General features: G+C 37.4%; 1 long non-coding RNA gene across 1 annotated transcript in view; it reads right to left on the bottom strand.

Moving 5' to 3' along the window:
• The window catches only part of LOC141445894 (uncharacterized), a 253,960-nt gene that overhangs the window by 105,149 nt on the left and 124,879 nt on the right, over positions 1-23,932 (bottom strand). The window lies entirely within an intron of this gene.

Below are 23,932 nucleotides of genomic sequence, written 5' to 3'. Positions count from 1 at the left end.
AAATAAACTCGATTTTATACTGAACCTTTTGTAATCACTTTAAAAATTACGCGACACCAGCAATGTTACCCTGAGACTAAAAGAACCCTGAAGCCCACGTCTCTTGTGTACCGCTTATGGTTTATCATCGACGCACTCTTTTGTCTATGCGCTATCGATGACCTCAGCGCTTGAGAAAACCGAAGACCAGATGTAGAATTTTCTTAGAAGTGACGATCACTTCAACAAATTATGATCTTATCAATCTTACTATACCTTACTATACTTTAATTACAGCTTCTTTCTACAACTATCAATTTATTATCTTTATTGTATCTATTATATTTATTTTATTTTATTTTATTTTTATTTAGGCCCGGACCATCAATCCTACTCAATACTATCAAAATCGCATTTTACATGGCCATTGCCCAAATTGACCTTTATTTAACAATGAACTACGATAATTTAAACTCTAAACATCGGCACTTAATACAAGAATATTCAAACTGTATACATAATTAATATTTAATATTAAATTAGATATTTATTTTAATTACACGTTGACTTTATTATCTACCCTATGTTTCTGTCTATGACCTACGTCCACTTTAACATGTGACTCGTAGTTATTCATTCGTTGTAGTTGCCGAACCGTAATTGCACTTTATTTCAATTCCTATTCTATTCAAATTTTAATTTCTATTTCCTTTAATTTAACCAATACATTAACTTAATATTCATTTAGCTCACTTTAACTTGAATTAAAATCCACTAGACGCTGACTCACTCGATAACATTAATCGTTATATCGATTTTATCTCCGCTATGCCTTCCAATTTAGCCTGCGACTTCTCGCATCCGTTAAACCCTCTCATCTTATTCAAGTCAACAATAAACTAAAATCACCGTACGTACCCATGACACCCTAATTCTTTCACTGGATCCTATCCATTCTCTTAGATACTCCAATATTTCGCTATTTATTTCTCCTCAAATGGGAATTATCCATCACTATCTAGCTCGTTAAAAATTGGTATTTCTCGTGTTTCCTTTAAACTAATGGCATCCACGTTATGACACATCTACCCCTAACCAACTACTATTAGAACTAGCCTTATGCTCACGAGCGGGAGCTCGCGGCAAACACGCCCGCACGCAACGTCGTCTCCAGTTTTCCGGTCCAGTTTCCAACGAACTCCAGTTTTGCTGCTAATTAAATACGATTGTCTAATTTCTAAGATTTTATGTGTTTTACATAATATGTCGATCTGCACATTTTTCGTAAGGATAATGATATAATGATTTTCAGTCTGTAAAGGTACGAACGTCAATTCTTCCAGCTCGAATACAGCAGTTAGGCAAGTTTTGACTGTCTGTTGGTGACTAATTAATTCGATTCTACATTGAGGTGAACTAATTCTATTGTGACTTGGTTGAGTTTTCTTACAAATGTGGATGGTTGCGGCTCGTTTATATTTGTTTAAGTAATGGCTATCGACAAAGGTGTATTGTTCTAAGTTGGATAGTATTAGATCAGTTTTTACTACAGGTGCGATAAATACAGAGCTTTGCTTAACAGGTATCGGATGTGTTACGTCGGCCGACTCTCTACCTGGACCGGGCCTCGCATCGCGAGCGGGATGGCAACCATATGTCTGCACATCCTTATTGCGTACTCTAAAGAACCTCAAGGACCGACCATAAATCTTAGAAAATTTGAACTAAAGACTCTCAGGTCGAACAAGGATCTTTTCTATGAAAGTATTTTCTAAGATCTCTGGTTTGTGTCCGGAAAACACTTAAAATTAGTTATTTTCACACGTGCGATGCTTCCTACCACCAACTTTCTATCGAGGGCGGCTAAGATCCCTCCTAGTCCACCAACAATCGTAATGGCCAATAGAAACAATGTCTATTACCCTCACTTTCCTGGCCAAAAACTGTCATCAACGAATCCGATGATCCCGTGCGTTAGACACACCCTTTCCTAGCTCTCCTCTGACACAGCATCGTCACTCTCAGAGTAGTTCATTTTCGTCGTCCGAACAGTCAACAAGTCTACCACGGTTCTACCTTCAAATCAATCCGTTTGTAAAGTCTAACTATCTCATTGAGAGATATCGTCAAGTCGGGTCATATTTTCTGTAACGCATTAACTGTACTCATCGTCAAATACTTGTGATGCTCATAATATTGTGTAATCTATTGTTGAATATATACGTCATATTAACCTGTTAACACAGCGTTGATTTCAGTTAACCACCCCTGTTATCCTAATCGAAACAAAGGGAAAGACTATTTCGCGGCGTCGATTAGCCGAATCGTAGCGAGAATTTACGCCTCTCGCTGACGCGTTTTCCTCGCGACCGCGTCTCTCCGCGAACGGTCGTAATAGGATGGATTTATGTTATTTTCATATAACTAAAGGACTATACGATGGCGTCGTTCGGTCCCGAGTGATTTACGGAGCCCCGTTATGGGCAAACAATTTGATGGCGAATCGTCGCAGCATCCTTAGGAGGTTGCACAGGGTAACCGTCATCAGAATCATCAGGTGATATCGAACGGTGTCCCACGCGTCGGCGACGGTTCTGGCCGCGTCTCTACCGTGGCAGCTTCGGGCGTTGGTGCTCAAGAGGAGATACATCCAAATGAGAGCGCTGGATCCGGGAGAGGACTCGGCCGAGCAGGCGGCCCCAGACGATCAGGGAACCGCCGAGGAGGATGCGTGGGACCAATGGCGGTCCTAGCTGATCAGCGAGGGAGGCGAACATCGAGGCGTCGAGGCCGTTCTCCCAAGTAGGGAGGCGTGGAGGAGCCGGTGGTGGTCTCCTGCTGTCCTTCAAGATGACCCAGGTGCTTACGGGAAACGGCGTGTTCGGCGAGTTCCTGAAGAAAATCGGGCGCGAGATGACGGACATTTGTCACCTCTGCGGGGAGAGCAGAGACACAGCGCAATATACGTGGGAGCGGCCACGCTACACCTTGCGTCTTATCATTGGCGAGAGGCAGACCCCCTCGGCGATCATAGAAGCAATGCTGAGAGAACCGCAGAAATACGAGGCTGTCCGCTTCTTCTTCGAGCGAGTCATGATCGCAGAGGAACAGGCAGAAAGGGAGAAAAAGAGAAACTCTCATCCTTGTAGGATAACGAGATGGAGAGGGATGGCGGTCAGGTGACCCAGGGCCGCTCCACCACCACCCTCAACGGGACGCGACTAGCAGGGAGATGGCGTCAGGGGCAATCGCCCCCACTGGTGCCAATACATTAGGATCGGCTTGATAAAGAATGCACCGATAGCATTTCGCAAAGAACGAGACTACGGAGCATTCCTATCATACGTGCAGGCAGGCTATCGTGGAGTTTTAATCGGTAAGAGTCCGACACTGCTCTGCTGCTGCTCGCAACGGCGGAATATCCATGAGGATTTCTCCACGTGAAAAAAAAGCTATTCGTGGTCTAATTTGTTGGTTTTGTGACCGTTATATATCCATATTTTATCTTTTACTTGGAATATCGTTTGCGATTTGATCATTTTTCGAATCTGATCTCCCTGATATTGCTTTTTATTTGATTCGGTAATTTTACTTTGACTATATAGGTGTTATGTCAGTTTTTTCAGAGGTTAAATAATTGTTCTTTAGTTAGGGTGGGGGTGTTTGATGTTGGGGATGGTGTATTAGCTTGTCGTTCAAATGTCATTCTGAAAGGGGTATGTCCAGTCGTTTCATGTACTGAAGTATTATATCCCATACATATTAGTTTTAGGTTTTCGTCCCAGGCGTTTCGTCGGTCGGTTGTGCAAGTTCGAATAAGCTCTTTTATCACAGCATGTGTTCGTTCGAGGGATCCGTTAGATTGCGGGTGGAAATTAGTAGTTTTTATGTGTCGGATTTTGAAAACTCGTTCAAACTTATCCATCAGTTTTTTACTTATACTTTTAGGCGCGGAAAATATGTACACATAGTGATCCAAAAGTTCGTTGATGATCGATTTATTCTTTTAAAGGGATGAGAACGAGGTATTTGATCAATTGATCTTGGATAGGTAAGATAAATTGATTACCTCGTTTGTTTTTTGTGAGAGGTCCGAATATGTCCATTGCGATTTTGTCATTAGGATTAACGGGTGTGCAATTTCTATCGTTGGCAAGTTTCGCAGTTTTGTATTGATTTTGTCCAATTCACGTTTTACTGGTCGCTCTTGCTGCTTAAAAACAGTAACTCAATGATCACTAAAGTGAAAATAAAAATTGAAGAAAAGGGCGTTAACCGACATTAGACGATTAATCCGCGACTTTCCATATCCTCCGTCGCTCAGAAGAGAAACTCGATAGTGATTGGAATTGAAATAAGATTTGAAAAAGAAGGGGGAGGAATGGAGGATCGAGGCCACTCTCCTTTCAGGCGCAAAGAAATCAGCCGGCAGCGAAAGAAGCAGATTCCGCAAGGAAACAGGGGCAAGTGCAATTGGCGTACGATCGGAAGCTCGTTAACGCGATAAAGTCGTAGACGTGGCTCGCGTAGAAGAATTTAGCAGCCGTGGCGTAGATCGGCTTGATTGGATTCCGCGTATTTGATTAAGCGACTAGCTGCACTCGATGTACGTGGCAGAGGCTTGTGAGGCTGTCTTTTGTGAGCCCGCAGGAAGTCGATCGTTTAATATCTGTCATCCTTCCTAGAGACTGTACGTGTAGGCGATCACGCAACCACTGCTCCTACGTTTCGGGATAAAATCAATAAAATCGTGAATTAATATCTGCCACCGTCCTGTTCTGTTTAGAATTCCACACGTCAACTTTTTATTTACCAGCGATGAAAAGTGAAAGATTCCGGCCTGTCAGGAATCATGGGAAGGCGGCTGTTTTCCTGAATACCATCGACCATGTAACTTATCCACCATTCTCTGAATTCAGAGGCTAATGAAAATTTATCGAAAATGAGAGAATCTCGTTGTTAAGAATAGTAACATAAGTTGAATGTTTACTTTTTCTAACGTGCTGAAGCTATTGTTGTTTATTCCTATTTGTAAGCATTCAGTTTGACATTTAGTAAAGTGTTTAGTTAATTGATATAACCAGTATTGTTTTTAAAAGTCTCCTAGTTCGGTTTTTGTAATTTGTTTAAAGTGTGGTTTTTGAGTTATTGGAGCTGGGATGGTATTAGTTTTCCAGTCGATGTAGTCATCATAATAGTCTGTGTTTTCTAGATCGCAAGATACGGATTGAATTTCATCATTGGAGATAGGACACAATAGGGATAGAACGTCTGCAGCTGTATTTTCCCTTCCGTTCTTGTATTCAATTCCATAATCGTACTCTTCGCATGAATCTCGGTGAGGGATCCTTAACAGTTCCTAAACATTTTAAAGCTTGATGATCACTTTGAATCTTAAATTTTCTATCAAGTAGGTATTGCCTTAGTCTTTGGATTGACCATACTATTGCTAGTAACTCTTTCTCGGTTGTGGAATAGTTTTTTTTCAGGAGGGTTCAAGGTTTGGGATATGTAACAGCATGAATGTCTATGTCTCTTGGGAGAGTATTGCTCCTAATCCTTCGTTATTTGCGCCTGCTATTAATGTAAATGTTTCTTTTTTTTTTTTCAAAGTCTGGGTATTGTAGCAAGGTTCATCATAGAATTTTTGTTTCGGTGTGTCAAATGCAAACTGTTATTTATCAGTGCAGTGGAATGGACTATCTTTCTTTGTGAGATCTGTCAGTGGTTCCGCGATGTTAGAAAAGTTGCGTATAAATATTCTGTAGTATGCAACGAGTCCTAAAAATGATTTTATGTGAATCATGGCTTTTAGTATTTTAAAATTTTTCATGGCCTGAATATTTTTGGGATTAGGTTTTACTCCTTCCTTTGTAAATACGTGTCCTAGATATTCTAACTCTGATTTCAAAAATTCGCATTTGTCCGATTGTATCTTTAATCCTAAATTTTGTAATCTGTCTAATACAATAGCTAGATTTCGATTATGTTCTTTGATGGAGCTTCCGAATATTATGATGTCGTCTAGGTATATGAAACAGTTATTTCCTACTAATCCCCGTAGCACGGTATCCATCATGCGTTGGAACGTTACTGGAGTGTTTTTGAGTCTGAGGGGAATGCGAAGGGAATCCGAAGGGAATCCGAAGGGAGTAGTCTTTTCCTTTTTTATTATTTAATTTGTACTTTACAATTTGTCCAACTGGGCATCTGATAAATTTTTCTAACTTAATTGTTAAATAACACTTGGATGGCTACCCTCAGCGGGATACCATCATCGAGTTTGACTATTTTATTTCTTTAGTGTGGTCAGTGGGGTGTTTTCTTTTTAGTCTTCTTTCTATGAGAGTTTTGTTCGCTACAGCAGCCAGCTGGTTTGGATGTGTCGCCGTTCTTTCTTCGTATTTTTTTTTTGCGTACCTGCCGATTTCTTCTTTGACCGTTGGTATTTTTAAGTCTTTGTGTATATCCACGTCTCTGACGTACCATGGGACGTTGATTATTGTTCTCAGTATCTTCGATTGTAGCGATTCTAGTTTATTTATGTGGCTTATTGCTGTTGTTCTCCCATAATGGTATTCCGTACGTCCAAATTGGTTTTATTGTCGTTTTATAGATTTTTAATTTATTTTCTATGCTGAGTTTCGAACTTCGACTAGTTAACCAGTACATTTGTCTCTTTTTTATCCGTATTTTGTCTATAATTGATTTAGTATATTGCTTCCATGTAAGTTGTGTGTAAGTGGAGTCCTAGGTACTTAACTTGCCACGAGGAAGACAAACGAGGAGGACGGAAAGCCTCCAAGGATGGTAGCAAGGAGTTCGCAGCGAACTGCGGACAGGTCGGAGAGCGGATTCCTCGCACCGGCCATGGTATCGGATGCCATGTCATCGATGGCAGGAGTGTTGCGGGCGCGAACGGGGTCCGATGACGAAGAGTCGGTTGCTTCGTTCGCGTCGCGCTCATCAGTGGCTTCGTACGCGTCCAGGGGAAAGAAGAGGAAGATCATGCGCACAACCCCGGATGTTTCCGAAGAAATGACACTGCAAATGAGGACTCGGCTGCGGACATCAGCGCCGAGCTAACAAAGCATGTCCCCGAGATAATGAAGGTTGCGACGACATCGTCCAACCTTAAGGGAACATATATCAAGGCCTCAAAAGAGGCGGCAGCTTCCTTCGCGTGTGGGACGAGTGAATTAGTGAGAAGGACGGGACCAGCGCACAGCAACACCGGAGCTACAAGGCTTGTGGAAGCAAAGCTGTCCGTCTTGGAGGAAAAAAATACAGCCCTGCGCAAAGAACTGTTGAGAAGGGCTGCTTGTGCTCACGAGTGCCCGCGGTGCATCGGCTCGGCTTCCAAGTCTAGCCGTCCTCCACGGGAGGGTAAGAACGAGAGTACGCGTCTCGCTGCCCTAGAGAGGAGGTTCGAAGAGATCGGACCCTCCATAATAAGGGCCATTGAGGAGCGCTTTGGGGATCGACTACGCAGCCTTGAAGCGCGGCGAAGAACGGAACTCTCTGCCACACGCCGCACCATCCAAATATCATCGCTCCCGAAGGAGCAGCAGGGTGGTGGATGGAAGGTGGTAGAGTTAAGGAAGAACAAGAAAAAGAGAACGACAGCCGCTGGTGAGGCGGCGAAGAAAGGGGCGACTGCTCCACTGGCGAGAGCCCAGCAGCCGCAAACAAAGACGACAGGTGCGCCAAAATCGAGTGCCGCCAAACCAAACAAAGGACCGACACAGACATCGAAGACAGCCACGCTTCCTCGCACACCGCAAACATCTGCGGTGACTCTACTGCTGAGCGAGTATTAATTCTTGGTATTAATTCTTCTTTCTCTATTGTTGGGTGGTTTCCCTCACATTTTACTTCGTTTATCTTTCCTGTGTATGGACAGTTTGTTGTTAGGTGGTTTTCTGGACATTTGACACATTCTGGGTTTCTGTTGCAATAACTTTTTGTGTGTCCGTATTGTTGACACCGTATGCATTGCGGTATATCCTTATAACGAGGTGGCTCAATTATTACTATTGTGTTTAGGATTTTGTTAATGTCAAAGATGTCTTTGTTATTAGTTTTAAGTTCAAGTTTTATAAGAAACAGTGGCAATGGCTGTTTCGTATCATATCTGGTTATATTATTTATTGTTCTTGCTTGGTGTCCGATTTTCGGTAATGCCTCACATATATTTTTTTGTGTTTGTTCTTGGGTGTAATTCTCTAATTACTATTTTGTAGCTTTTTTCTATTTTGAGCTAGTATGTATGATACTTTTAAGGCTTGCGTCACTTTTCTGAAGATTTCTGGAGTTTTTGTTTGTACTTTTACTTGTTTTAATTTTAATTGCTTTATACTGTAGAGTTATCTTTTCTAGCAGTGTTGTTCAATAATTCGATTAGGGGATCTATTATTTGAGCATCTATGTAGATAGGTGGTGGTTTAACGATATGAGTTGTGACCTTTCTTTTGGGTCCGTATCTATTTCTTCTACTAGTGGACCGAATGAATTTTGGAGTGGGATGTCTTGTAGACATTGTTACTTTTCTGTATCGGCTAATTTTCACGGAGCTTGTACTTGATATTATTTTATGCTTTTTGTGCGCTGTTTCCTATCTTCCAGTGTTCATCTTGATATGATAGTTCGTCATCGTAGCTGTTTTCTTTCTGGTTTTGCATCCTTTCCATTTCTTTTATAGTTTTATTTATGTAATATATTTCACCTTTGTTTATTTTGATTGGTGGTATTTGCTGTTGCAGTTTGTAACTTTATCATTTGCTAGTGTTTGTTGTCTTTTCATTCACATAAATTCATTATTTATCGCACTTTCACTGAAGCATAGTTTCTCACATCTGCCTAGTTCGGCTGCTCAGGCAGAATTGATGCGATTAAAGCAGAAGTGTCCTAGTGGTGTTGAAAATGCAGTATATTTTTTATTTATTGTTGAAGTGATCGACACTTCTAAGAAAACTCTACATCTGGTCTTCGGCTTTCTCAAGCGCCGAGGTCATCAATAGCGCATAGACAAAAGAATGCGTCGACGACAGACCATAAGCGGCACACGTGCGACGTTTGCTTCAGCGTTCTTTTAGTCTCAGGGTAACAGTGCTAGCGTGCGGATCTGGACCAGCTTACATATATTCCACACTTTGTACTTTACTTTCACAATAAATATATCACTTACAATACCTTACAATTTACCCACGCGTTTCTCTAATTCCACAAACATTGCATAACCATAACAGGTTATGGGCCCAGGGCTGTAAATTGTAAGGTAGCAACGCGAAGTGAATAAAGTGTTAAAGTGTTGTGCTTAGTAAAGTAAGCGATAGTGCTAAAATCGAATCAGTAAGTGCGAAGATCGAGATGTTACGTGGCGAAGAAAACTGGCTCCAGTGGCGTTTTATTATGCGTACACTTTTGGAGGAAGATGACGACCTGATCAACATGTATGAAGGGAATCTGTGTCATCCAGGTAACAGTGCAGAAAAGGGAATCGCCCGTGAAAGATTTTTGAAGGCAGATCGGTTAGCGAGGAAATTAATTGTGACCTCGGTAGGAAGGAAACCGTTGGATCTTCTTTTATGCTGCACAACAGCACATGAAATGTGGAAGAAATTAAACGCAGTATATGATATGAAGTCAAATGAAAATTTAAATATGGTCCAGAAGTAGTTCTTCAATTTTAAATGAGAAGAATCTGAAAATGTGTCCCACAACTTGTCGAAGTTGGAACTGATAGCGGCGAAGATGAAAGCCCTTGGAGGTGAAGTTGCCGAGAGAACGCTGATAACACGCATTTTATCGGCGTTACCAAGCAAATTTGACCATTTTCACAGTGCGTGAGATTCAGTGGAAGAAGAAAAGAAAATCCTAGACAAGCTTAGTACCAGACTGATGGAAGAAGAAACCAGATGGAAGAAAGACGACCAGGAAACATCGGTGGCGCTGGTAACAAAAAGTAATAATTGTAAAAGGGAACAGCAGAAACGATCAAATAAAACCGAATATGAGAAACAAGGACCAAGCTGTTTCAACTGTGGAAAAGTCGGACATCTAAAAAGAGATTGTTTTAGATGCTTTGTATGTAAAAGAAAAGGCCACATCAGCAAGAATTGCTTTCAAAATAATAATAAAGGAAACAACGGTAAAGACAACCAGGAACCCAGAAATCGAAATCGAGATCATAGCGGAATTGGTCTATTAGGAAGCACCTCAACGATGCATGTGTCGCGTAATTTTTAAAGCGAATACAAAAGGTTCGGTATAAAGTCGAGTTTATTTGTCACAGTTAGGTTTTTTATTACAAAAGATCGCAAGAAGAACTGTTCGGACCTATCTCGTACCATCAAGGAAGAAAGCTCGGTGTGGATGTGCCCTTTTGAACTCAGAAGGCGGATTCGTCGTCCACACTTTTCGGTAGAAAAGTAAGGGTAATGATCCGCGATGCCCATTGGTTAATAAATGAGGTTGTAAAGACAAAGAAAACCAGATATGGGCATCCTTGTTCATGGGAAAAGTCTGTTATCTCACCAGACACCCGCTTTATAATAGTTAACAGCGTGCAACAAACATGAGGACCATCTGTAAACCGAAAATGTTTATGTGAAGAGAAATGAAACTGAACAGATTCGGTTTACGGTATCTCCTTAGGCCTGTTGCGGGTTAGTGTAACAATGGATAGATCTTAGCGCCCAGACTGTGAGGAATCTCGCAAGGACCATCGCATCTGGCGTAGCACAGACGAAACAGAAATTTGATCCGTGACACGTGCGGCAAACCATGATGTTTGAATAATCGACTCAGGAGCTACAGATCACATGACAGGACGACAAGAATGGTTCAGCGTCCTCGAAAAATTCGACAACACGGTGAAGATAGAGATCGGCGATGCATGCGGCAAAGGAAAAATCAAAGTAGAGACTTTTGTGAACGGCAATGGGTAGCATGTACAATGAACGATGTATTATACGTACCAGATATGAAAAGAAATTTGTTTTCAATAAGATCTGTCGCAAGGAGGGGTATAGATTTCTTTATTTCAAAGGAAGGGCAAAATTGTATATTTTTACAAAACCGGAAAGTAATAGCAAGAGGTTCAGTTATCGGAAATTTATATAAGGTCGATATGCGAGTTATCATACCGTCAGTTTGCAATCTTAGCAATAGAGCGGAGTCAAACGCGGACACGTTGCAATTATGGCACGAACGGCTATGTCATCAAAACATCAGACACGTTAAGGAATTTTTAAGGAATTCAAATATAAAAGTGGTAGAGGATAGTAGCTTTTTCTGTGAAGGTTGCGCATACGGGAAACATCATAGATCGAGTTCTCACGAGAAAATCAAGCGTGCGACTAAATCTCGCGAAATTATTTATACGGATGTATGTGGACTTATGGAAGTCGAGTCATTAGGAAAGAAATTGTATTTTCTTATATTTAAAGACGGTTTTTCGAAATTCACGAAGATTTACTTCTTACGACGTAAGTCAGAAGTAATCGAAAAGCTAAAAATGTTTTGTTTAGAAGTCGAAAACCAATTCAATAGTGAGATCAAAGAAATTCATAGTGATGGAGGGAAAGAATTCAAAAATAAAGAGGTTAAAGAATTTTTAAGAAGCCAGGGAATTAGGCACACGGTTAACGTCCCATACACTCCTGAACAGAATGGCGTCGCAGAAAGAGGAAATAGAACAATAGTAGAGGCAAGCCGGTCAATGCTACATTCGAAACCAAATCTACCGCTGTTTTTATGGGCCGAAGCCATGAACACGGCAGTACATGTCATAAATAAGACAGGGCCAACAGGACAAGACAATAAAACACCATATGAATTGTGGTATGGGAAATCGCCAGATGTAGAAAAATTTAGAGTTTTCGGCACTGAGTGTTTTGCACACATACCTGAGGAAAAGAGAAGTAAACTTGACAAAAAGGCTAACAAAGGATATTTGGTAGGCTATCTAGATGACGGACGAGGGAATCGAGTATACGTGCCGACCGTAAGAAATGTAATATTAAGCCCTGACGTAATATGTATGCCTGAACTAGAAACTGCAAAATTCGTTAATATAAGTTTACCGAAAATTGTCGAGCGCGAAGATGTGTGTACGCAGAGCGATAGAGCATGTACGTATGAAAACGCAGAGAGTGAACATGAAAAACAACCTCATGTAACCAACAAGAATGTGAGACAATTGAAAGATAGAGATAAGATCAAACGAACCGATTTTTATGGCAGTCCAGCAATGTACATAGCGGAACAATTACCGGTAGATTTTAACGAAGCGACGAGATCCGAAAAGAAAGAATTATGGAAAGCGGCTATGCATGATGAAATGACATCGCACCAGGAAAATAAGACGTGGATACTTGTAGAAAAACCAAAAGATCAAAAGATACTTAGCAATAGGTGGGTTTTAACGGTTTTTTAATTATCTATTTGTTTAAATTTTTACAATTTGTCCAGAAGGACATTTGGTAAAATATTGTAGCTTAAAGAATAAAAATATAGCATGTGAATGGTTACCCCCAGCGGGGTTCCATCTTCCAGGTTGTTTATTGTATTTCTATTGCGAGGTCTGCAGGATGCTTCTTCTTCAGTCTTCTTTCTATTATGGTTTTATTTGTTTCAGCAACCAGCTGGTTTGGGTGTGCTGCAAGTCTTTCTTTATACTTTTTTGCGTATCTAGCGATTTCCTCTTTGACTGTTGGAATTTTTAGATCTTTTCGTAGGTCTTCATTTCTGACGTACCATGGAGCGTTAACTATTGTCCTTAAAATTTTTGCTTGCTCTATTTCTATTTTGCTTATGTGACTCATTGCTGCCGTCCCCCATAGTGGGACTCCGTATGTCCAGATTGGTTTGATTATTGTTTTGTATATATTTAGTTTATTCATTATGCTTAATTTAGATTTTCTATTGATTAACCAGTACATCTGCTTCCTTTTTGCACTTATTCTGTTTATTATTGATTTTATATGGCGCTTCCATGTAAGGTGTGTGTCTAAATGTATTCCTAAATATTTGACTTGCTTTGTTTGTGCTATGTGGGCGCCGTTCAGTTGGATATCTGGAGTTCTTCCTTTTCTAAGTGTAAATGTTACGTGGTTGCACTTGCTGGTGTTCGCTTTTATTTGTTTGTTTTGCAGTCATTTTTCTATTTTTATAATGTGTTCTTGTAGTAATGTGGCGGCCGTTTCTGGATTTGCATGCTTCACTAGTATGGCCGTATCGTCCGCAAACGTCAGTGTTTTGCTGTTGACAGTTGTTGGTATGTCTGCCGTGTATAGTGTGTATAATAATATTGGTCCTAAGACGCTTCCTTGCGGTACTCCTGCCTTGACATCCTTAATTTCAGAGTATGCATCATTCATTTTTACTACAAAGGTTCTGTTGTTTAAGTAAGATTTGAGTAGTTTGTAGATTTGTTCTGGAAATTGCTTTTTGATTGTTTGAAGAAGTTTTTCATGATTAACTTTGTCGAATCCTTTTTCGATATCCATAAAGAGTGCTGTGCAGTATTGTTTTGTTTCAAGCGACTGTAAGATTTCATTGACGAGTCTATGCATTTGTTCTATTGTGGAGTGTTTATTCCTGAATCCAAATTGATGGTTCGGTATTAGTTTTTCTTTTTCTATTGTTGGTTTTAAGCGGTTATATATTATTTTCTCTAATAATTTGGAAAACGCAGGTAGTAATGATATCGGCCTGTAGGATGCAGTTAAATGTGGGTTTTTGTTTGGTTTGGGTAACATTACTATCTGTGCTATTTTCCATAGTGTAGGAAAGTACTGTATTCTTAGAATTGCGTTAAATATTATCGTTGTTAGTTTTATTGCCTTTGGGGGAAGGTTTTTTAAGATTTTCCCATTGATCAAGTCAAATCCTGGTGCTTTACTTGTCTTTGTTGCCTCAATTAAGTTTGTAACTTCTTGCGCTGTTGTGCTGAGTATGGTGCAGCGTTTATCAGTTGTGTTGCTGGCATTTTCCACTTCTTCATTTGTTTGCCATCCAGGGATGCTGTTATTAATTTCATACGGCGAAAATATATTTTGTAGGTGCTTTGAGAATTCTTCTGCCTGTTCTTCGTTGGTTCTGGCCCATGTGTTGTCCATTTTTCTGATTGCTGGGATTGTTTTTACTGTTTTCTTAATTTTGTTAGTGACTTTCCATAGGGAGTAGTCGGTATTCTCATGCGCGGATAGTGATTCGATGAATTTTGAGAATTCGTTATTATGATGTTCCCTTATTTTATTCTTTAGTTCCTTTGCAAGTTTATTTAGGTTTTTCTTGTTTTCTCGTGTTCTCTGTTTTTGCCATTTTGCTTTCGCTTTTCTTTTTTCCCTGATTTTGTCTAGGATGTCCTGCGGAATAATTTTTGATTGCCTGCTATTTGTTTCATAGGTGGTGGTTGCCCACGCTGCTTCCTGTATTATTTCTGTCAAAGTTGCTACTGCCTGCTCAATGTGTTCAGGTGTTTTCAACGGGATATTGCAGTTGATTTTGTTTTCGATCTGCTCTTTGAAAGTTTGCCAGTTGGTGGTTTTATTGCAAAGCGACTCTGACTTGTTATAAAGTAGTGGTTTGCTTGTATATTCTATTATAATTGGTGTATGGTCGGAGTTAAGCTCGAGGCTGGTTGCTATTTTTAATTTGCTTACATTTAGCCCTTTTGTTACTGCAAAATCCAACAGGTCAGGTATTTTATTGGGGTCTGTCGGCCAGTACGTTGGTTTTCCTGTAGACAGTACGTTGAGGTTGCTGCTTCTAATGTATTTTTCTAATGTTCTACCTCTCGGCGTGCTAATTCTCGAACCCCATAATGTGTGCTTTGCATTAAAGTCTCCTGCCGCTATATATTTGTCGCCTAAGGATTGGAAGTACTCTTCCCATTTTTTTAGTGTCATTTTGTGTCTCGGAGGTACATATACTGCTGACATCTGGAAGTAATTGTCATTGGTTTGTATTGTGACAGTGGTTGCTTGTAGGTGTTCTTGATTTGTTTGACTATGTAAGTGATGTTTGATGTCATTTTTTATTATTACTGCAGTTCCTCCATGTGCTTTACCCGAGGGATGTTTGGTATCGTAGATGGTGTAGTACGGTATTTTCATGTAGTTTTTTAGAGTGAAATGTGTTTCTGAGACAAGTAGTATATCAATATTATTTTTATACAAAAATATTTTAGTTTCGTGGGCTCGCTGTTGCAAGCCATCGGAGTTCCAGACTGCTATTTTCAAAATGTCCATCTCTATTTTTTACTTAGCAAGTTAGTGAGTAGTTGTAACATGATTGTTGTTTGTTGTGCTTGTTGTCTTAGTATTGTGTTTAGATCACTTACCATTTTTCCTAACATTTCCATACCTTTAATGGATTGTTTGAGCATTTCTTTGATGTCTGTAACGTCTTCGATGTTATTGTTTTCATTCTGATTGTTTGCAAGCGTTGGTTTGCTAATGTTTTTAGTTACTTGTGCGTAGCTTCGGTTACCTTGGGGATCTATGTTTCTGTTTATAGCGTTTAGTTCGTATTGTGCTTTCAATGTTGTTTCATTATCCGTTATACTTTGTTGTGGTTGATGGTTATTGTATGATCTGTTGCGAAGTGGGGGAAACAGTTTACGTTGTATTTGTTTCCTTATTTCACATCCTTTGTAGCTGGCTGGGTGGTTTCCGTTACAATTATAGCATTTAACTTCTTCTATTTTTCCTGTGTATGGGCAGTGTATTGTTAGGTGATTTTTTGCACATTTAACACATGCCGGGCTTCTGTTGCAATAATTTTTTGTGTGTCCGTATTGTTGACACCGCATGCATTGTGGTATATCTTTTTTGTAGCGTGGTGGTTCCACTGTTACAATTGTATTTAGTATTTTTTTGATTTCATAAATTTCCTTGTTATTGGTTCTGGGTTCAAGTTCTATTAAGAATAATGGCAACGGTTCCTTCGTATCGTATCTTGTCATATTGTTTATTGCTCTTGTTTCATGGCCAATTTTTCCTAATTCTTCACTTAATTTTTTTGTGTTAGTTCTTGGATGTAAACCTCTTATAACTATTTTATAGCTCCTTTCTGTTTTGAGTTGGTACGTTTGGTATATAGCATTTTTTTCCTTTAGTTCTTTTATCACTTTCCTATAAACTTCTGGGGTGTTTGTTTGAATTTTTACTTGTTCTAATTTTATTTGTTTTATTGTGCAGTTATCCTTCCCGACTATATTGTTTAGTAGATCAATAAGCGGGTCTATTATTTGGGTCTCAACAAATATTGGTGGTGGTTTTGATATGTAAGGTGATTTAGTTGTGATTTTGCTTGTCGGGTCTTTGTCTATTTCTTCCGTTAATGAGCTGAAGGAGATTCTTAAAGGTAATTCTTGCAGCCATCGCTGCTTTTCTGTATCTGGGTTTCCTGCAACATTTGTGCCTGGAATTATTTTACGTTTTTTGCTAGTCTTTGCTAGCTTCCAGTTTTCGTCCTGGTAACTTATTTCGTTGTCGTGTCTGCACTCCTCCTGTCTCCACTGCTCTTCCATTTCTTCTGTTTCCATATCATTTTGGTTGTTATTATTTTGCTGTTGTTGCTGTAAGCCTGGTAAATCTGACGACCCTTTTATATAATATTTTTCTCCTTTGGTTGCAATCTTGATTGTTGATATCTGCTGCTGCATTGTTTGTCACTATCACTATTCGTAGCACTTCTTTGAATCACTTGACTGGAGCACACGTTTGCTTACACACATCTGTTCGCCTCGGTTGCCTGAGCGATGCTTACTGGCGATAAAAAGTGGATATATTTTGAGAATCGTAAGCGTAAAAGATCATGGGTAGCTCCAGGCGATCCACCGACATCGACTACAAGACCAAATCGCTATGGACGGAAGACAATGCTTTGTGTTTGGTGGGATCAGAAGGGTATAATCTATTATGAGCTGTTAAAACCTGGCGAAACCCTTAATACTGAGCGCTACCGACAACAAATGATCGATTTGAATCAAGCTTTACGTGAAAAGCGACCAGAATATCAAAAAAGGCAACACAAAGTAATTTTGCTTCATGATAATGCACCATCATATATAGCAAAACCGGTCAAGGAAACGATTGAAGCGTTCAGTTGGGAAATACTTTCGCACGCGGCTTACTCACCAGACTGGGCTCCGTCCGATTACTATTTATTTGCATCGATGGGACAGGCACTTTTTGACCAGCACTTCATTTCTTACGAAAATGTACGAAAATGGATCGATGACTGGTTTGCCTCAAAAGAGCGACAGTTTTTTTGGCGTGGCATCCACCAATTGCCAAACAGATGGGAAAAATGTATAGCTAGCGATGGGCAATACTTCGAATAAAATATTTTTAATCATTTTCATACAATAAACGTGTATTTTCTATACAAAAATTTCGATTTAATATTTACATACCTGGTAATTATTTCTATAAAGAACAGGTTTCTTTGGGGTTATCACGCCGAAGTTCTGAGACCTCCTGGAACTTGGTCAACGACCCAGGAGTAGCGTTGAGAGGTGTGATCTCTCCTTATTAATGCCCGAATTAGATCTGAACAATGGCTCCTTCAGAAAGGGAGAAAACGCAGGAGTGCTCCGGCAGCAATTCGAAAGGGTCCTGTTAAGCGTAAGGCAGGCCACCGTCGGTAAGGTTTTACCAAATATGTCCAGCTGGACAAATTTTAAAGTACAAATTAAATCATAAAAAAAAGTCGGTAAGGTCCGACATTACTCCGCCGATTCCCAGGAGAGCGGCGGGGTGTCCTTAGGATTTCCCTATGCAAAAAAAAGAGTATATATTGCATATCTTCCTGTGAAACAATTTTCACTGACATTTTAGGCATGAAGCGAGTGGCAGTGAATAAATAATAAAATATTTATATATTCCATTTAGATTCATACATATTTATAGTATAAAAAATGTATATGTAGTGCAAAACGAGAATATAAATACTTTAAAGAGTTTCAGTAAAGTAAAACTTTGATGTTTTTGTATTTTTGTATCTTTAAATGTTTTCCATAATTTTATATTTATGAAATACTATAAGTGTAAGAACACGATGTATGTAGGAGAGTATACCTAAATATGGAAAAGTATAATCTCTGTAAAAGTATGGAAGAAGTTATCAGCAATAAATGTGTGCGTGATTATTACGTATACGCAAGATAACCAGTAGAGGTTGTATAGAAATCGAGAGTTTGTTGGACAAGGAGAAGAGATCTATTCCTCAAAACATCATCTTTTCGGAATAGGTTAAGTCTATTTAAACTGTATACCTTGTATACCAGAGAATTCCAAGAGAAAAATAAATAAAACCGGACGGCTAACTAGCTACCCGAAGAAAAAAAGGAAAACATTCGCTAAACGTAACTGCGTAATCGACCTCCAAACGCAAAGTCGCGACGGTTGGAATATCCGACCCAAACAATTTCAAATTAGAGTTAGATCGCGGTAATTTTTACTCTTCCCTATATACACACTGCGCGTATAGATATTTCATTCTACTCGTTTCAATTATATTTTTAATACAACGCTTATCGCATCGAGCAATATCACAGCAATTTGTGAGCATTCATTTGTAAAGATGCGCAGTACACTACTTAAATTCATAATAATAAAATTTATAAATATTCATAATATTAAAATGGTTACATGCATTTTGAAAAGAAAATTTGATGGCGAGTCGTCGCAGCATGCTGCTTCTTAGGAGGTTGCACAAAGTAACCGAGTAAGCAGGTTTAATACTCAATCCACCATTTCTTTTGCAAAACGTCGCGTAGGGTTGTATACTTTTCTGAATACCATGGTCTTTTCTATGGCTTGTACGAAGTAAGCTGCCGCTCATGTGTCGTTCGGATTGAGGATCACTGTGCGATCCGCTGCATAGGCTGACCTCCCCTCGTTCGTTACTCGCGTGCAGGGTATTTTTAACTGTTAATATTCAAAAAACAAAATCGAAAACGCAATTTTTCTATTCTTGATTTTCGTCTTATCTCGACGTTAAGAATCATCTCTTAAATTTTCGGTAATTTGTAGCCGAACACCCTGTATACATAGGTCGGTACTGTCTGTTTGTCAGGATCAGACTTGCTAGCTAAGATCGAGCTAAGAATAATATTCTGTTTACGAGAACTATTTGTTATAGCACTAAGGACATTCTCAAGGAGGGAGAGTGCTAAGCGAATGTTTTTCTTTCTTATTGAATGTCAGTGAAATATGGATACTTAACACGAATATTAAGGCCTAAAGTCGACAGTCTATTGAAAAAGAAATAAGAAATAAAATTTTATTATCCATTCGATTTTTATTCTTTATTCGTTTTTATTTCTTTAGAAAAATCATTTATTTTTATTCAAATTCATTATTTGCAATTCCTCTTAGAGAAAAACTTTCTATTAGTCTATTTGCAATAAAAAATTTTTCCCTCTTATGAATCGATTTGCAATTGACAACAAAATTTTATCAAGAGAACATAACGAACGATTAAAATTACATTCATAATGCAAATTATTGTACAACTACTACACATTTTGAATGTACATACTATATTTTGCGTAGCATATAGTGTCTTTGAAAGTATTTGAACGCTCACCATTGAAACATTAAAAAATAAAAATATATGAGATACGTTTATATTCCAAGGTAATATGATAACTGCATTAGGATACCTATATCTTATGATATAGGTATCAGGATTGCGTGTGTAAAATTTGAATTGGATAATATTTGTAGAAGTTAGAGGATGCTCGTTACAGAAACACGCAAAAAGAGAATCATAACATAATCGGACGCTTAGAGGTAAGCGATATTTACATTGAATTTACGCAGTAAATATTAATACTAACGAACTTAATTTGTGCTAAGACGTCATTTACTGAGTTTAATGTTATAATCAGTTACGATTAATAGAGTGCAGACATGAACTCGAAAAGATCTGAAATACAAAAGTCCGAGCGTGAAGTAATATTAAAACTTCATAAAGATGGAAATCTTACAGAGAGATAACCGATCTCTTTAAGAGAAGTAAATCGAATATAATACAATCCATTATATTATTAAAAAATGGAATAATGCTGAAAATGCTAAAAATACATAATCTTCACTTTCGACAGGATATAGATCCGAAACATTACACCTGAGTTGTGAGAAAATGGATACTGTACAATACACGCCATCACAGAGCCAATACATAAACCCAATATGATATTTATGAGATGGGATAGAAGATTAGTAGAAGATTAAATAATTGTAAAATGAAGAAGGAAACGATATGAAAACAGACAATCACTTAAATATGGAATAATATTGACATAAATGTCACACAAAAATTAGAACACAGTATGAAAAACCGTCCTAGAGATGTTATTCGAGGCAAAAGTGACCGAACTAAATATTAAAGTGAAGTAAGAAATAGAAATAATGTGATAAGAAATAGAAATAGAGAAACTTTTATAACTCTGTTTTTGCGTGTTTCTGTAATGAGTATTCTCTAACTTCTACAAATATTATCCAATTCAAATTTTACACGCATAATCTTGATATCTGTATCTTACTGTAGTTATGAGAATACTTTGAAATATCAAGAGTATCAGACACACACACACACACACATATATATCTTTAATGTTCAGTAGCAAGTATTCGAATACTTTCGTGAGCCGTTATAAATAACACATACATGTATTTTATATATTTTACTATACTATAACCATATAAAAATTGGGAGTATAATAATCGTTATTTTCGGTATTAAAATCGTTATTAAACATTTATTTAATTAATCTTCAAATTGAAATACAACCATGGAAAATTAACAAAAGAATCACATCTAGATATTACAAGTATGCCACAAGGTAACCTCTGCGCAATGATCGTGTACATGTTCCACCTGTAGTTCTAAAGCGTAACCAATCAGCAAGCAGCGCCACTCCTTTGTCTTCACCGTTATTATAGAAATCGGTGCTGTTCAATCGTCTTTCGTATTCGAGTCAAGATAGAGTGTACATCGTATAAACATTTACTGAACGTTACAATTTTTTAATTTACCAAGCATTACTTGGTAATGAGTATTAAGTGGAGAATTAAATTTGATTAGAAACTTGGTCTGCAAAGTTTCTATATAAAGAGATTTAGCGAAGGTAAATATTTTATACATACAATTTTATAGAATGAAAAGATTCGTATACATATTAGTTTTGTATAAATAATTTGAACCTAAAAATTTGTTCTATGATTAATGGGGTAGTACAGTAACCGTTGTTTTTGTTTGGGCTATTGTATCGCTTATTTCCTTTTAATGTTTGCGCGTTGTACTAATTTTGTGTGAATAATTTAAAAATATATGAAGTGTTACAAATGAAATGATTTGATGTAGAAAATTCTTAATTTTCATAAAATAATTCTGAGCTGCCATGATTGGGTGAAAACAAGTTCGGAAATGGAATATAAAATAAATCGCTTTGCAAATGTACGTTGAGAGAATACATTACATATTTCACTTCTCGTACAGTTTCGTATGATCTTCTTGTAAACTAACCGTGTTTCTTCTAATATTAGTTGTTCTTTTTTACTTTTATTTCATTATTGTGATTGACCACAATTTTTTAGGAATAAATTTTTATAAATTCGTTTCTTCTTTGTTAAAGTTATTTTTTCGTTTTTAATTCGTCTTTTATTACAGGCAGTCACATTTCAATAAGAAAAATTCTATTTATGTAATATTATTTATATTTATTGCTACATAAAGTTATTTGTGGCCTATTTATACTTAGATTAGAAATATTTAAATTTGTTTGTTTAAAATTGCTGTTCTTCTATCCCTTTTGCTATTCTTCTATGCCAGAATTCTGTACTAAGCCTAATGCCAATTTTTAACTTTGCTTCTTAATAAAATTTCTTAGTTACCATAACTACTTTCTTTCTTTGTTGATAAAGGAGCTTCTTCATTTGTTATTTTTTTTTTTAATTTAATTGTTGTTTTTTAAGGAATTTTATTCTAAATTCCTAATACTGCAGGCATTCGTTTATTATGAGTTAGCCGGTGTTTAGATTATTCTTCTTACATACATGTGTGCATTACAAATCTCATTTTTACCTGTTTTGTACTTTATTCTGTATTTTTATTATTTTATTTCATTAGCTTTAATTATCCTTTCTGTGTTTTTCATATATTTATGTACATACTTCACTATAGGTATATTATTCTAAGTATTTTTTCTTTGTTTTCTCCAGAGAGTTTCTCTGTTATATTATTCTTTTCTTCCATTACTGTTTAGTTAAAATTTATTATTATTGCTATATCACTAGCTTTATAGCTGTATTTAAGTTAATTACCTGTGTGTATCTTGTTAAGTGCAGTGTTTTCTGTCCAATTCTGTGTCCTTCTTTAGTTAGTTTAGCCTATGCCCTTTTCTTATTATTTTATATTTCAAGCCTATTTTTCCTGCTCTTGTTCTAAACACATATTCTGGTGATATATCATATTCTTTTTAGGAAACCTGCTTGTATTGTTTTTATTTCTGCTCAGTAACAGTTTTGTCTGGTATGTGATTTACTTTGTTATTACTTGGAATGTGGCAGTTTTTGTAAATATAGTTACGCCCTAGATATATCTTCATCTTATCATTGTATTTCATTTATTTCATTCTTATTCCTTTATTTTTTTTATTTTCTGCTCTATCTAATATAACACAATAGCGATATTGGTTTCGTTACTACAGGATATACCACGTAAAATGGGTTATTGAAACTTTGGTCACTTAAGGAATATTTTCGATTTTACTTCCGTATTATACAGATTAGCACTTGGTAGCGTGAAGTGTAATATTGATTCCAGAGCATCGCTTTCTTAAAAACATTTTTTTGCATTTTTTGATAGTACTCGATGAGTAGAAACGAAATATAACGATTTTGTGTTTAGGAATCCATTGGTTCAAAAGCTTGCATTGATTGTGCATTTTTAAAGTTTGACATAACTTGCATGTTAAAGCTTAGTTTAACGTGATAATGATTTAGGCGGTACACTGTTTTGTTTATTTAATGACATACAGTGTTTAACGTATCATAATATTGCTTTAAGACGGTTATATTAGTAACGTTTATATAGGCAGAGTTCAATGTACACTATCGAAAGTATTTTTATTAATATCTCGGAAATTACCTTCAAAGATTTCCACTTCACTGATTTCGATGATTTTTGAATATGTTATAGAAATTAACTTTTTGTATAACTTTTGCCTATATATATATAATTGCCGTTCGACCATTGTTTTCCAGCTATTCGCAAAAAGTTGTCGATACCACTACAGTGAATTCTGCCTATAATTGTGCGTCTGTGACAACGTACGCGTCAGTATTAGTTGCCGGCAGCCTTATGGCGACAGGTATAATGACCCAAATGAAATCTAACTCTTATCTTTTGTTTATAGTATAATTCTACACACACACATACACACGCGCGCGCGCGCACACACACAAAAGTAATTTATACATACCAACCGTTTAAGAGAAATGATTAAAAATAAAGAATATCTAACGAAATATTAAAGAATTATACTGGAGATATTATTTTTACTTTATAACAAAGTAATAAAATGCCTCAATTTTATATAATATAAAATTTTGCACTTCTGTGATGTTATTTGTTATATATGTAAAAAAATCAGTCGTTTGGGGATTCATAGATTTTCTATATTATACTCTAACATACTTCAATACATTTTTCTATATAATTGCACACTTATTCAAAATATAAAGATTAAACGACAAAATTATACTGGTGACCCAACATTTTTGTAATCGACTGTATATATGTCATTTTCACATAAAATTAAGAACAAAGAGAGCCATTCAATAGACATCTCAGTTCAAACAGGAAAAATTAGATCCAACAGAAAATCCTCACATTTATGCCCCTGACATAAAGGGGACGATATTTTCTT

This window comes from Bombus fervidus, chromosome 15, assembly GCF_041682495.2.
Source record: "Bombus fervidus isolate BK054 chromosome 15, iyBomFerv1, whole genome shotgun sequence".
NCBI classification, from domain to species: domain Eukaryota; kingdom Metazoa; phylum Arthropoda; class Insecta; order Hymenoptera; family Apidae; genus Bombus; species Bombus fervidus.
This window is presented reverse-complemented; position numbering and strand designations above follow the sequence as displayed.